Raw genomic sequence first — 13,589 nt, 5'->3', positions numbered from 1 at the left:
GGAAGCCGGCGGCATGTGCCGGTGTCCAGGGCGACCGGGTGCAGAATTGTAGCGGTGTCATGGGAAGGAGCGCCCATAGTCAGGCCCCGGGGATGTAGCCATATCGGTGAACCTCGTTAACAAATTTCTGTGTCGTGCTCGTGTGATTGCTTGGTCCTCGGATGATCGACGGAGTGCCTTAGATTTATTCTAACAAGTGGTATCATGAGCTACGTTGTTCGGAGGTCGCATTGTATGGATCTAGAGGATGAAGAAGCAGTCACGTGGTTGGATGTCTTGGCGCCGGCAAGTTGCGGGCTTTTGAGCAAAAAAAAAGGTTGTTTGGTCGATTCGGTGGATCCGACGAGTTCTTGGTGAGATCGGTTAATCGATTCAGGCGTGGACTCGGTGTGATGCAATCGGCGGCGGCGGCGTGTCGCGCGCAGGCAGGGCAGCAGGTCGATTGATCGATCGGGGGTGCTGGCTACGCCCAAAGGCGTGTGCGTGAGCAGCGACCCAGCTAGCGGAAGCCGCAAGGCTGCAGGCGGCGAGTGGACCAAGCGGCAGATCATGCACTGGATCCGGTTGCGTACAACAGGAAAGAGCGGTCAAACTTGAGATTTGTTTTGTACACCCAAAAAAGAGGACCAAGTCCTCATGTACGTCACGGCAACAGGTTGATTTGACCGGAAGGAAAATCCATCAGACGTGATACGGCAGTACATCGGAAAGCACACACAAGGCAAAGCAATAGCAGCATCGGGAGATGAGCCAGGAGCCATCACGTGAAGACCAAAGCAATGTATTGGTTAAATTTGCTAGTACTAGTATATGTGCTTGAAGTACTTGGGCATTGCGTTTAGAAGCTCGGTTATTTTTTAAGGTCAGCCATACGAAGAATCATGACCCCATCGGGCATCCGGTTTGAGGTGGAGAAGTTCAACGGAATTGGAACCTTGGGTTATGGCAGATATGGTTGAAAGATTGTGGGCACAACAGAGATGCTTGAAGGCGTTGCAGGAAGTCATGTGAGCTAAGATGGAATGAAATTCATAAGACGGTTTGGGAGCCTTGAGTGTGTCGTACAATCGAACGAGTTCGGCTGGGTCGGACTAGGCAGTCTGACGGATTGACATAAGTCGGTTGGTACAGAAGACGGTGGTGAGATCGGCGACGATGACGTAGGAGCGTGATGCTGATGGTGACCGACTTCTGAGCGTGGAAACACGTGGCGCAGGCCCCGAGGGTTTGTGTGGCTTCGACAAGACTATGGCGCGGGATTGATTCAAGACGGTGCACATGAGAGCTTGGAGTCGACGGGGCGCGGGGTGGCACGTACAACCACCATGAAGTCATGTTGAAGGTGGAGCTGGAGTCTGAAAGACTTCACTCGGTGCTGATTGAGGGGCTACGGCGTAAGTCGACAGAGAGTCGAAGCCTTCAGCGGGAAAAGCGAGTGACATGCAGTTCGGACTGGAGCCCAGTGGTCTGATGGAAGCGTGAAACTCGTCATCGGTCGGTGATGATCGGTGGTACTCTGCAGCGGGGTTGAGTGGTGTGGTTTCACGACCCCTGAGACTCGACCGGAACAGCGGAGGCTTGACGCGGTAATAGCGGCAAGGCGTGCGGTACGCACGGGTACCGCACAGGGCATGGAGACGGGCCAGGGCTCTGGTGGTCATACATATGGTGAGACAACTGCGAATTTGACTCGGGATGACTACACGCAATGGTGGAATTCCTTCAAGTTTCAGACAGGCGGTCAAGAAAGGAGTGGTGATATTGAGTTCAGGTAACTCTTATGTGTGACACCCAATATGTGAGTTGTTCACTTTCACGCAAATCAGTGATCAGTGTGTGATGGCGTTGGAAGGATAATCTGGAAGTTGGAAGCACAAATCGAGTAACAAGGAATTTAATTTTGCTCGAGTGTTGACTATGGTCAGAAAAAGAAGGGACTACAAGTTGCAGGTGGAGTCACATGGAGTCTTTGGAGTAGCAGCGGTACTCATGGGATAAGCTCAAGTTCAATGTACATGGAAGTTTGACGCATGGACAAATCCAGGGTGTTGGAGTATATTCGCCAAGGTGGAGTTTGTTGGAGTTGTGTCGAATATAGTGTACAAGTTAGGTTACAGTTGGACTCTGAGTTGTATTGTGTTTACATAGGATATGGAGTCGTGTCCTAGCAGGACACTTGTATCCTAGGCCTCTCATATATATCGGGGCTAGACACACGATGTAACCTATGCCAACATAATAGCAGGGGAACGCAGGGGAAGCCGGCGGCATGTGCCAGTGTCCAGGGCGACCGGGTACGGTATTGTAGCGGTGTCATGGGGAGGAGTACCCATAGTCAGGCCACGGGGATGTAGCCATATCGGTGAACCTCGTTAACAAATTTCGATGTCGTGCTCGTGTGATTGCTTTTTTTTTAGAAATCTCGCCTTCTTTACTGCTCAATAATTAAAGGTACAATGTTTTGGTCATGAGGAGACCCCAACCAAACATGACGACCTACACCTAAATTACAACCAAACTTGGCAAGATTATGCGCTTCGAAATTAAAAACTCTACGTTCATGAGTGAAAGTACATGAAATCATATCATTTTTCCTAGCAATTATTTCCTGGATGATGGCACCATGATATCCTCCCTACCCTTGCTTAATGTCCTTCACCACTTCCTCACAATCTGAAGCAACGTGCATCATCTGAATTCCCAGGTCCTCTGCAAGTGCAAGAGCTTCTCTACACGCAAATGCTTCGAGAAGAGTCGGGTCAATAATATATACCTGCATACACAACAAGAGAAAAGCCCAGGTAAAGCCCGGTGCTATCCCTGCATATTGCTGCTGCCACTCCACAATGGCCATGCCGACCTACAGCTCCGTCGACATTGATCTTTGCTTTGTCCCCCATCAGAGGCAGCCACCTCTGGACTTCTACCACCCTAGGACCCGAGCTCGCACCAGGAACCCTGCTTGTTGCTGGTTTATGCAGTCCTCGCAAATCCATCAAATATGAGTTAATGAATGAATTTGTTTGACTTGGGCTCTGAAAAATAGCTTCATAGACTGCTTTCCGTCTTGTGTACCAGATAGACCATAGGGTAACAACCATAGTTGTAAACTGGTCATGGCTCAACGACTCCTGCATGTCGAAGAGAAAGTTCTTGGCACCCGGCTCCTGATTATCTCCCATACGCTGCACCACCTCTGAATCTGACAAGGCCCAAATACAACGCGCCATGGTGCAACTGATTAGTGCGTATCTCCAAGAGTCTTCCCTCCCACACAAAAGGCATGCATCAACCGTAGACATGTTCCGTTTCTTTAGCACATCTGTTGTCGGCAGTGAGTGGCGTGCGAGTCTCCACAGGAATATTTCCACTTTAGATGGAACCGAGAACCTCCAAAGCGTAGTCCAATCTTCCTCCTGTCTTGAGTTATTCGACGCACCACTTCTCCCTTCAAGCCAGTCTTCCCGCTGCATTTTGGTTTTGATAATGAATTTGTATGCAGAGCTAACAGAGAAAACACCCTTCCTATCTGGGTGCCACGCCCAAAAATCCTCCATATTCCGTGTGCACACTGGAATTTTCAAAATAGTGTCCGCATCGACAGGCAGAAATACACTACGGATGTAGTTCACATTCCATTGTGCTGTAGCTGGAATTAACAACTCTGAAACTTTAGATGGAGGATCAGCCACACGACATAAAATTGGTCTTAGTGATGATTCTTTTGCTAGCCAATTATCTGTCCAAATATCTGTTGATTGCCCATTGCCAATCCTCTTGATGATACCTTGTTTCAAGATTTCTCTGCCGTCAAGAATTGCCCGCCAAATTTGAGAGGGGCGGGAACCAAGTTCTACCGACAGAATAGACCCTTCTGGATAGTAGCTCGCCTTGAGAATCCTAGCACTCAATGATGTAGGCTCCTGCAACAACCTCCACGCCTGTCGTGATAATAATGCAAGGTTAAAAAGTTCCAAATCTCGGAAACCTAGCCCTCCCAAATACTTGGGTCTCGTCATCACTTCCCAAGAAACCCATGCAGGTTTTCTTTTTCCTTGCTTACATCCCCACCAAAATTTCCTGATAATGCTGTTAATATGTTTGCATAGTCCCCGTGGCAACCTAAAACATGACATAGAATATACCGGGATCGCATGTGCAACTGATTTAATCAAAACATTTTTGCCACCTGCCGATAATATCTTACCCATCCATCCTTTGACTTTATCCCAGATGCGATCACTTATATATTTGAAAGTATCCTTTTTTGAATGACCTACATCAGTGGACATACCCAAATATTTGTCAGTTAAAGATTCATTTGGTACTTGCAAATGCCCCTTCGCCGCATCACGAACAATCTGTGGATAGCCTTTACTGAAAAATATAGAAGATCTTTCTCTATTCACCCACTGTCCTGATGCCAAACAATATGTTTCCAGTAGGTTTGATACCTCCTCCGCTCCATTAACACTTGCCCTGAAAAACAGCAGGCTGTCATCCGCGAATAAAAGATGGTTCACCGACGGAGCCGATGGGGCCACCTTGATTCCACTGAGCTGTGATGACTGATTTTGAGATTTCAATAGGCACGAAAGGCCCTCCGCTGCTAACAAGAAAAGATATGGAGAGATAGGATCTCCCTGCCGAATTCCACGAGATGGCTTAAACTCTTCTAATTTAGTTCCGTTGAACATAACAGAAAAAGAAACAGAGCTCACCAGACTCATAACAACAGAAATCCAAGATGCAGCAAAGCCAAGTTTCTCCATCATTGCCCTCAAATAGCTCCACTCAACCCTGTCGTATGCCTTCATCATGTCCAACTTGAGTGCACAGTAGCTGTTGGTTTTCGCCCTACTTCTCTTCATAAAATGTAAGCACTCATAAGACGAGATAATATTGTCCGTGATCATCCTCCCCGGGACAAAGGCCGACTGTTCCTCAGAAACTATTTCAGGCAAAATCTCTTTCAAGCGATTAGCCAACACCTTTGATGCTATTTTGTAGAATACATTACAAAGACTAATGGGACGAAATTGAGATAAAAGTGTTGGGTTGGATACCTTCGGGATTAGGACCAGGAGTGTGTCATTAATGCATTCCGCACTTTCCTCTCCCCGAAGAATACCAAGAATAGCATCAGTGACAGAAACGCCACAAACATCCCAGTGTCTCTGGAAGAAGTGCAGCGAGAAGCCGTCCGACCCCGGTGATTTTGTAGGGAACATCTGAAACAAAGCTTTTTTCACCTCTTCCCGTTCATATGACGCTGTCAACATCTCGTTCATCTCTGTCGTCACTTTAACCGGGACATGATTCAAGACCTCTTGAACTCCTTGCACTCCTTCTGACGTATAGAGCACCTTGTAAAAATCAAGTGCTAGGGCCTGCATCTCTGTCGGGTCTTCAGTCAATTGTCCGTCCGGTCTCTGTAATGCTTTAATGAGGTTTTTCCTTCTCCTCATCGAGGCCCTGAGCTGAAAAAAGCGTGTATTCCTATCTCCTTCTGAGAGCCACTGAATCCGAGACCTCTGTCTCCACATCAACTCTTCGCGAAGATAAAGCTCAATGAGCCTGTCATTTACTTTTATTTCGACATGTGTTGGACCCGTCCTAGCTGGGTCGTTTCTCAACCTGTCCAGATCGCCTTTTAGTTTCTTTATTTCTCCTCTGACACTTCCAAATGTGCACTTACTCCACTCCCCCAAGTTGCTAGCTAGGGACGCTAGCTTAGCACGTAATGCACCGGCCGATGAGTTTTGACCATTTAAGTTCCATGCAGCATCCACGGCTTGCTTCAAGTCTGGGTGGGAGTCCCACATAACCTCGTATTGGAACCTCTTCTTCGATCGTCGGGCTGGCACATCTAATTGGAGCAGTACTGCCGAGTGATCCGAGGTTGCTGTAGTAAGATGTTCCACCATGGAGAGAGGGAATTGAGCGCACCATTCAGCCGACCCAAGAGCCCTGTCTAGGCGTACTCGAGTGTACGTCCCGCCCATGACTTTTTTCTCAAAAGTCCAAGGCCTTTCCTGGAACCCCAGGTCTACCAGTCCACATATATCAACCACGTCGCGGAAACCTTGAATCTGAGTCCGACTCCTCTGGCCAACGCCGTCGTGCTCGTCAAAACGCAGCACCTCATTGAAATCTCCAAGGCACGACCATGGAAGATTGTTTAAGGTAGCCAAGTTCTTCATAGTGTCCCAGGTATTATATCTCAAGTGTGTTTGAGCTTCCCCATAGAAAAAAGACACCCTCCACGGGGTATCACCCAAATCACTGATTTTTACATCTATGTGGTACTTGGAATAACCCAAAATCTCAATTTTTATTTCATTGTTCCAAAATATAGCTAAACCACCACTTCTACCAGTGGCGTCCACAGCAAAAGAGCAATCATAACCTAGAGTGCTAGATAGATTTTCAGCTCTAACTCTATCAATTTGAGTCTCCACAATACAAAGCACTTTAGGGGCAAACTTAGTCACGATCTCGCGTAGCTCTTGAACTGTCGGGGCGTTGCCTATCCCTCGACAGTTCCAGCAAACTAGACTCATTGCGCCCGGCGGTCCTCCGCCGAGGAGGCCGCCGCTCGTGTGATTGCTTGATCCTCGAATGATTGACGGAGTGCCTCGGATTTATTCTAACAAGCACAACCCCAGGCCGTCCGCTGCTGACCAGGAGTCCAAGCCCATCGGCGAAACCGCAAGCAGCGGCACCGGAGCCAGCCAGACCGAGGCCAGCCCGTGCTTGCCACCCATGGCTCCCCCGACGGAAGCTTGGATCCGCCGGGGTGACCGCGCCACTCCCCTCATCCACTACAAAGGAGGGATGCCCGCAGAACATGCATGCCCCCTCACCACCCAGCTTCCCCGCCGCCACTGTCGTGCCGCCCGTGTGCAGCCGGCCGGACATGACCCCGATCTGGATCGAGAGTCCCAAGCCCGCCGCACCGCGTAGGCACGCACCACCTGCCCGCGCAGCCACCGTAGCAAGCACGCACGCCTACACCGCCAGCGCACCCTACGCACCTCACCGCCGCCGCGCCCCACGCCGAGCACAGCGCCCCCGCCGACCACTGCGTTCCATGCCACACATTGCCAAACGAGGAGGAAGGAGAGCCCCACCTCCGCCGACCGGGACTAGGCTTTGCCCGGCTGCACCCTCCGATGGCTGCGAGGGGAAGGGGAGGCGGAAGGTGGACTAGGGCCGGCGGCGCCTAGGGCTTCGCCCCTCGTGGGAGCGGACGGGACAAAGCGGGTTTTTTCTCTCGGCTAAAGCTATCGTGTTGTAGAGATGGCATATTCTCGCCATGGATAATTTTCTATGAATAAAGGGCTGTACTAAACTAGTTAAAGAGGGCATATCTCAGGTGAAATGATATTCAATATTTATGTAGTACTGTAAGAAACATTATGTATGCTCTAGGTGTGCAAATGAATTTTCATTTACTGAGTACATGCAACCAAACACGCTCGTGCGAAATGTAATGCAATAGGCACATGGGGAAGTCACTAGTAGATTCCCCCGCAAAAAATGAAAAGAAACCAGCAGATGATTGTCTGCAAAACGATTCACCAAGCCATCGAAATGAGAGCTGGACACGTACTTTGATAAGGCAGTCTGCAAAAACTTTATTTTGTTGTCCCTGCTAGCATTGACCGAGCACTCCCCATATATCTAACTATGTCCGCAACTTTAGAACCCATATCCCCACACTCAAATCCATACAAATCATGCAACAACGTAACACGTAGATCAACACCACAAACAAGTTCATCAAACAGAGAAATATAGATAGATTCAGGCATAGATAGTTCATCCGACAAACTAATCGGACCCAAAATAGAGAAAGTTCAATGGATTAAACTAGATCAAATAAAAAAGACCATGCCGAGGGTGATATTACCACTTCTTGGCAGGGCCCTTGCCCTTGCGGTCGGCGATGGGAGGATCGTCGTCGCCGTCTGAGCTGGTGGTGCCGCTCTCCGACACGGAGGTGATGTAGTCCGCTAGGCGATGGAAGGTGATGCCCTGCTCCCAGGTGTGGCGTGCTGCCATTGCCTTGGCGCTCTCCTTCTCCCTCGCGAGGCATTCCGAAGCCTCGAGCTCTGTCAAACAATAGAATTGGGGGAACCGGCTCAACCCTCTAAGGGTGGCCTATCTCATATATATAATGAAGGGGTACAAGTTACATCATACGTACATATACGTATACAACTACAGAAGCTATACAGTCTAACACCCCCCCTTAATCTTAGCCACTTCCTAAAGAATCTAGAAGGGTAAGATTGCGCCGACAAGTCTCGAACTGTGGAAGAGGTAATGGCTTGGTGAAGATGTCTGCAAGTTGATCCTTGGAAGAGATGAACTTGATCTGTAGTTGCTTCTGAGATACCCGTTCCCGTACAAAATGATAGTCCACTTCGATGTGTTTCGTTCGGGCATGGAATACCGGATTAGCAGATAGGTATGTAGCACCGATGTTATCACACCAAAGAATAGGAGACTGTGATTGAGATATACCCAATTCCTGAAGCAAAGACTGTACCCAGATAATTTCTGCAGTTGCATTAGCCACAGCCTTATACTCAGCTTCAGTACTGCTACGTGAAACAGTAGCCTGTTTCCGAGCACTCCAGGCGATCAAGGTAGAACCAAAGAACACAGCATAGTCGCCCGTGGATCACCTGCCATCCGGACTGCTAGCCCAATCCGCATCAGAATACGCCGAAATGACTCCAGAGGGATTCGGTCGAATGTGCAAACCATAGGACAACATGAAGCGAATGTAGCGCAAGATGCGCTTCACCGCAGACCAATGAGTGTCACGAGGTGCCTGAAGATACTGACATACTCTGTTAACAGCAAAGGATATATCTGGACGTGTGATCGTCAAGTACTGCAGCCCACCAACAATACTCCTGTACTGTGTCGCATCAGCAGAAGGCAGGAGGTCACCATCAACAACAGTAATCCTATCAGTGGCAGACATTGGTGTAGTAGTCGGTTTGCACTTAAGCATCCCAGCCCGCTGCAACAAATCCAAAGAGTACTTCTTTTGCGTCATAACAAGACCATTGGGAACAGAAGCAACTTCCACACCGAGGAAGTAGTGAAGCTGCCCAAGATCTTTGACCGCAAAGTCAGCACCAAGAGACCGAACAAGAGCAGCAGCGACCGACTGAGAGGAACTGACGAGGATAATATCATCCACATAGACCAGCAGATACATGGTAACTTCGGGCCTTTGTAGAAGAAATAACGAAGAGTTGGCAGCTGATGATGCAATACCATGAGCACGAAGGGCTGTCGCAAGACGAGCATGCCAAGCACGAGGAGCTTGCTTCAGACCATAGAGTGCTTTAGTGAGCCGACACAGATAATCAGGACGATCAGGATCAGAGAACCCAGGGGGCTGCCGCATATATACTCCTCTTCCAGAACACCATGGAGAAAAGCATTCTGCACATCAAGCTGACGAAGAGACCAACCCCGAGTAACTGCAATAGAGAGAAGAAGCCTGATAGTAGTAGGTTTAACCACTGGACTGAAGGTGTCTTCATAATCAAGACCATAACACTGCCGAAAACCTCTAGCAACCAGCCGCGCCTTGTAGCGCTCGATAGAACCATCAGAATGCTTCTTCACTTTGAAAACCCATTTAGAATCAATGACATTAACACGGGGTGGTGGCGGAACAAGGGTCCATGTCTGGTTACGAAGAAGAGCATGATACTCCTGCTCCATGGCCTCTCTCCAATGAGGTATACTCATAGCAGCTTGATACGTACGAGGCTCAGAGGTAGGATCCGCACGAGCAGCAGCCAGACATGCAGCCAACCAAGCAACAGTACCATCAGTGCGCTGTTTGGGCTGAAAAACACCACTGCGACTCCGTGTGTGTGGTCGTTGAGGAACCATAGGAGCCACAGAAACCGGAGAGGACTCAGGTGATGAAGACGGCGAGGGCGATGACGACTCGGCCAGCGACGGGGAGGCCTCAGAGAGCACCGGTGAGAGCACACTGGAGGCAGGTGAGCTCGGCCCAGGCGAGGACGGCCCAGGCGAAACCGGCGAGACAGGCCGAGAAGGCGATGGGGCCGGCGTGACCGAGCGAAGCGGCGAGGCCGGCTCAGGGGCCAGGGGCGCCGAGGCCGGTGGAGCCGAGCGAAGCGGCAAGACCAGCTCAGGGTCCAGGGGCGCCAAGCCGGTCGGCCCAACCAGCGACGCAGGCAGCCCAGAGGCCCGGGGGGGCGAAGCACACGGCGCGGTGGGCAGCTCGACCGAACGTGCATGGGCACGAGGATCGAAGCCATGCAGGGGAACACCCTGATCGTTGTGAGCCGCTGGTAAGACCAGCAAGGGAGGCGATGGCGCCTCCAAAATTTGCAAATGAGCCCCACGTCCAGTGCCTGCACCATGGTTAGGCAACAAAATAGGAGAGTATGCAATATTATCAAATTGGTCAGATGCAACAGAGGATGAATGCAAAGATGGTGGTTCAGCAGTGGACACAGGGAGCTTGGCAAAGGGGAAAACATGCTCATCAAACACAACATCCCGAGATATATAGACACGATTTGTGGGAACATGAAGACATTTGTATCCTTTATGAAGAGAGCTATAGCCAAGAAAGACACACTTCTTGGAACGAAACTCAAGCTTGCGCTTGTTATATGGGCGAAGATGTGGCCAGCAACACACCCAAAAACCTTAAAAAAGGTATAATCAGGTTGTTCATTAAGGAGAACCTCAATGGGAGTCTTCATGTTCAAAACACGAGTGGGAGTACGGTTTATGAGAAAACATGCAGTGGTGAGAGCATCACTCCAGAATCGAAACGGAACCGATGCATGGGCCAAAAGAGTAAGACCAGTTTCAACAATGTGACGATGCTTACGTTCCACAGAACCATTCTGTTGATGTGTATGTGGACATGCTAAATGGTGAGCGATCCCAAGCGACTGAAAGAAGGAGTTGAGGTTATGATATTCGCCCCCCCAGTCCGACTGAACATGAACAATTTTGTGCTTGAGAAGGCGTTCAACATGTTTTTGAAACTGAACAACAATGTTAAACACATCAGATTTGCGTTTAATAAGATAAAGCCAGGTAAAACGACTATAAGCATCAACGCAACTGATATAATAATTGTGACCACTGACAGAAGTCTGAGCAGGACCCCATACATCTGAAAACACAAGTTCTAAAGGATGTTTCACCTCACGACTAGACTCCGAAAAAGGAAGTTGATGACTCTTCCCCTGCTGACAAGCATCACACACTGCTACATCTTTATTACTAGACATGCTAGGAAGCTCATGACGACGCAAAACATGACGAACGATAGGTGTGGCCGGGTGACCAAGATGAGCATGCCACTGTGACGGAGATGTTGGAAATATGCCCTAGAGGCAATAATAAATTAGTTATTATTATATTTCCTTGTTCATGATAATCGTTTATTATCCATGCTATAATTGTATTGATAGGAAACTCAGATACATGTGTGGATACATAGACAACACCATGTCCCTAGTGAGCCTCTAGTTGACTAGCTCGTTGATCAATAGATGGTTACGGTTTCCTGACCATGGACATTGGATGTCGTTGATAATGGGATCACATCATTAGGAGAATGATGTGATGGACAAGACCCAATCCTAAGCCTAGCACAAAGATCGTGTAGTTCATATGCTAAAGCTTTTCTAATGTCAAGTATCATTTCCTTAGACCATGAGATTGTGCAACTCCCGGATACCGTAGGAATGCTTTGGGTGTATCAAACGTCACAACGTAACTGGGTGACTATAAAGGTGCACTACAGGTATCTCCGAAAGTGTCTGTTGGGTTGGCACGAATCGAGACTGGGATTTGTCACTCCGTGTAAGCGGAGAGGTATCTCTGGGCCCACTCGGTAGGACATCATCATATGCGCAATGTGACCAAGGAGTTGATCACGGGATGATGTGTTACGGAACGAGTAAAGAGACTTGCCGGTAACGAGATTGAACAAGGTATAGGGATACCGACGATCGCATCTCGGGCAAGTACAATACCGCTAGACAAAGGGAATTGTATACGGGATTGATTAAGTCCTTGACATCGTGGTTCATCCGATGAGATCATCGTGGAACATGTGGGAGCCAACATGGGTATCCAGATCCCGCTGTTGGTTATTGACCGGAGAACGTCTCGGTCATGTCTGCATGTCTCCCGAACCCGTAGGGTCTACACACTTAAGGTTCGGTGACACTAGGGTTATAGAGATATTAGTATGCGGTAACCCGAAAGTTTTTCGGAGTCCCGGATGAGATCCCGGACGTCACGAGGAGTTCCGGAATGGTTCGGAGGTAAAGAATTATATATAGGAAGTGCTATTTCGGCCATCGGGACAAGTTTCAGGGTCATCGGTATTGTACCGGGACCACCGGAAGGGTCCCGGGGGTCCACCGGGTGGGGCCACCTGCCCCGGGGGCCACATGGGCTGTAGGGGGTGCGCCTTGGCCTACATGGGCCAAGTGCACCAGCCCCAAGAGGCCCATGCGCCAAGAGAAGAGAAAAAGGGGAGAGTCCTAAAGGGGGAAGGCACCTCCGAGGTGCCTTGGGGAGGATGGACTCCTCCCCCCCCTTGGCCGCACCCTTCCTTGGAGGAAGGGGCAAGGGCTGTGCCTCCCCCCTCTCCCTTGGCCCTATATACAGTGGGGAAAAGGAGGAGCAACCATACCTAAGGCCTGGCGCCTCCCTCTCCCTCCCGTGACACATCTTCCTCCTCCCGCAGCGCTTAGCGAAGCCCTGTTGGAATCCCGCTGCTTCCACCATGCCGTCGTGCTGCTGGATCTCCATCAACCTCTCCCTCCTCCTTGCTGGATCAAGGCATGGGAGACGTCTCCGTTCCGTACGTGTGTTGAACGCGGAGGTGCCGTCCATTCGGCGCTAGGATCATCGGTGATTTGAATCACGACGAGTACGACTCCATCAACCCCGTTCTCTTGAACGCTTCCGCGCGTGATCTACAAGGGTATGTAGATCCACTCCTCCCTCGTTGCTAGATGACACCATAGATTGATCTTGGTGACACGTAGGAAAATTTTGAATTTATGCTACGTTCCCCAACAGTGGTATCAGAGCTAGGTCTATGCGTAGTTTCTATGCACGAGTAGAACACAAAGTAGTTGTGGGCGTTGATTTTGTTCAATATGCTTGCCGTTACTAGTCTTATCTTGATTCGGCGGCATCGTGGGATGAAGCGGCCCAGACCGACCTTACACGTACTCTTACGTGAGACTGGTTCCACCGACTGACATGCACTAGTTGCATAAGGTGGCTAGCGGGTGTCTGTCTCTCCCACTTTAGTCGGATCGGATTCGATGAAAAGGGTCCTTATGAAGGGTAAATAGGAATTGGCATATCACGTTGTGGTCTTTGCGTAGGTAAGAAACGTTCTTGCTAGAAACCCATAGCAGCCACGTAAAACATGCAAACAACAATTAGAGGACGTCTAACTTGTTTTTGCAGGGTATGCTATGTGATGTGATATGGCGAAAAGGATGTGATGAATGATATATGTGATGTATGAG

Source organism: Triticum urartu, chromosome 1A (genome assembly GCF_056163025.1).
Source record: "Triticum urartu cultivar PI428250 chromosome 1A, HENAU_Tu73, whole genome shotgun sequence".
Lineage (NCBI taxonomy): Eukaryota > Viridiplantae > Streptophyta > Magnoliopsida > Poales > Poaceae > Triticum > Triticum urartu.
The sequence above is the reverse complement of the archived record's forward strand: the minus strand, read 5'-3'. Positions refer to the sequence as shown.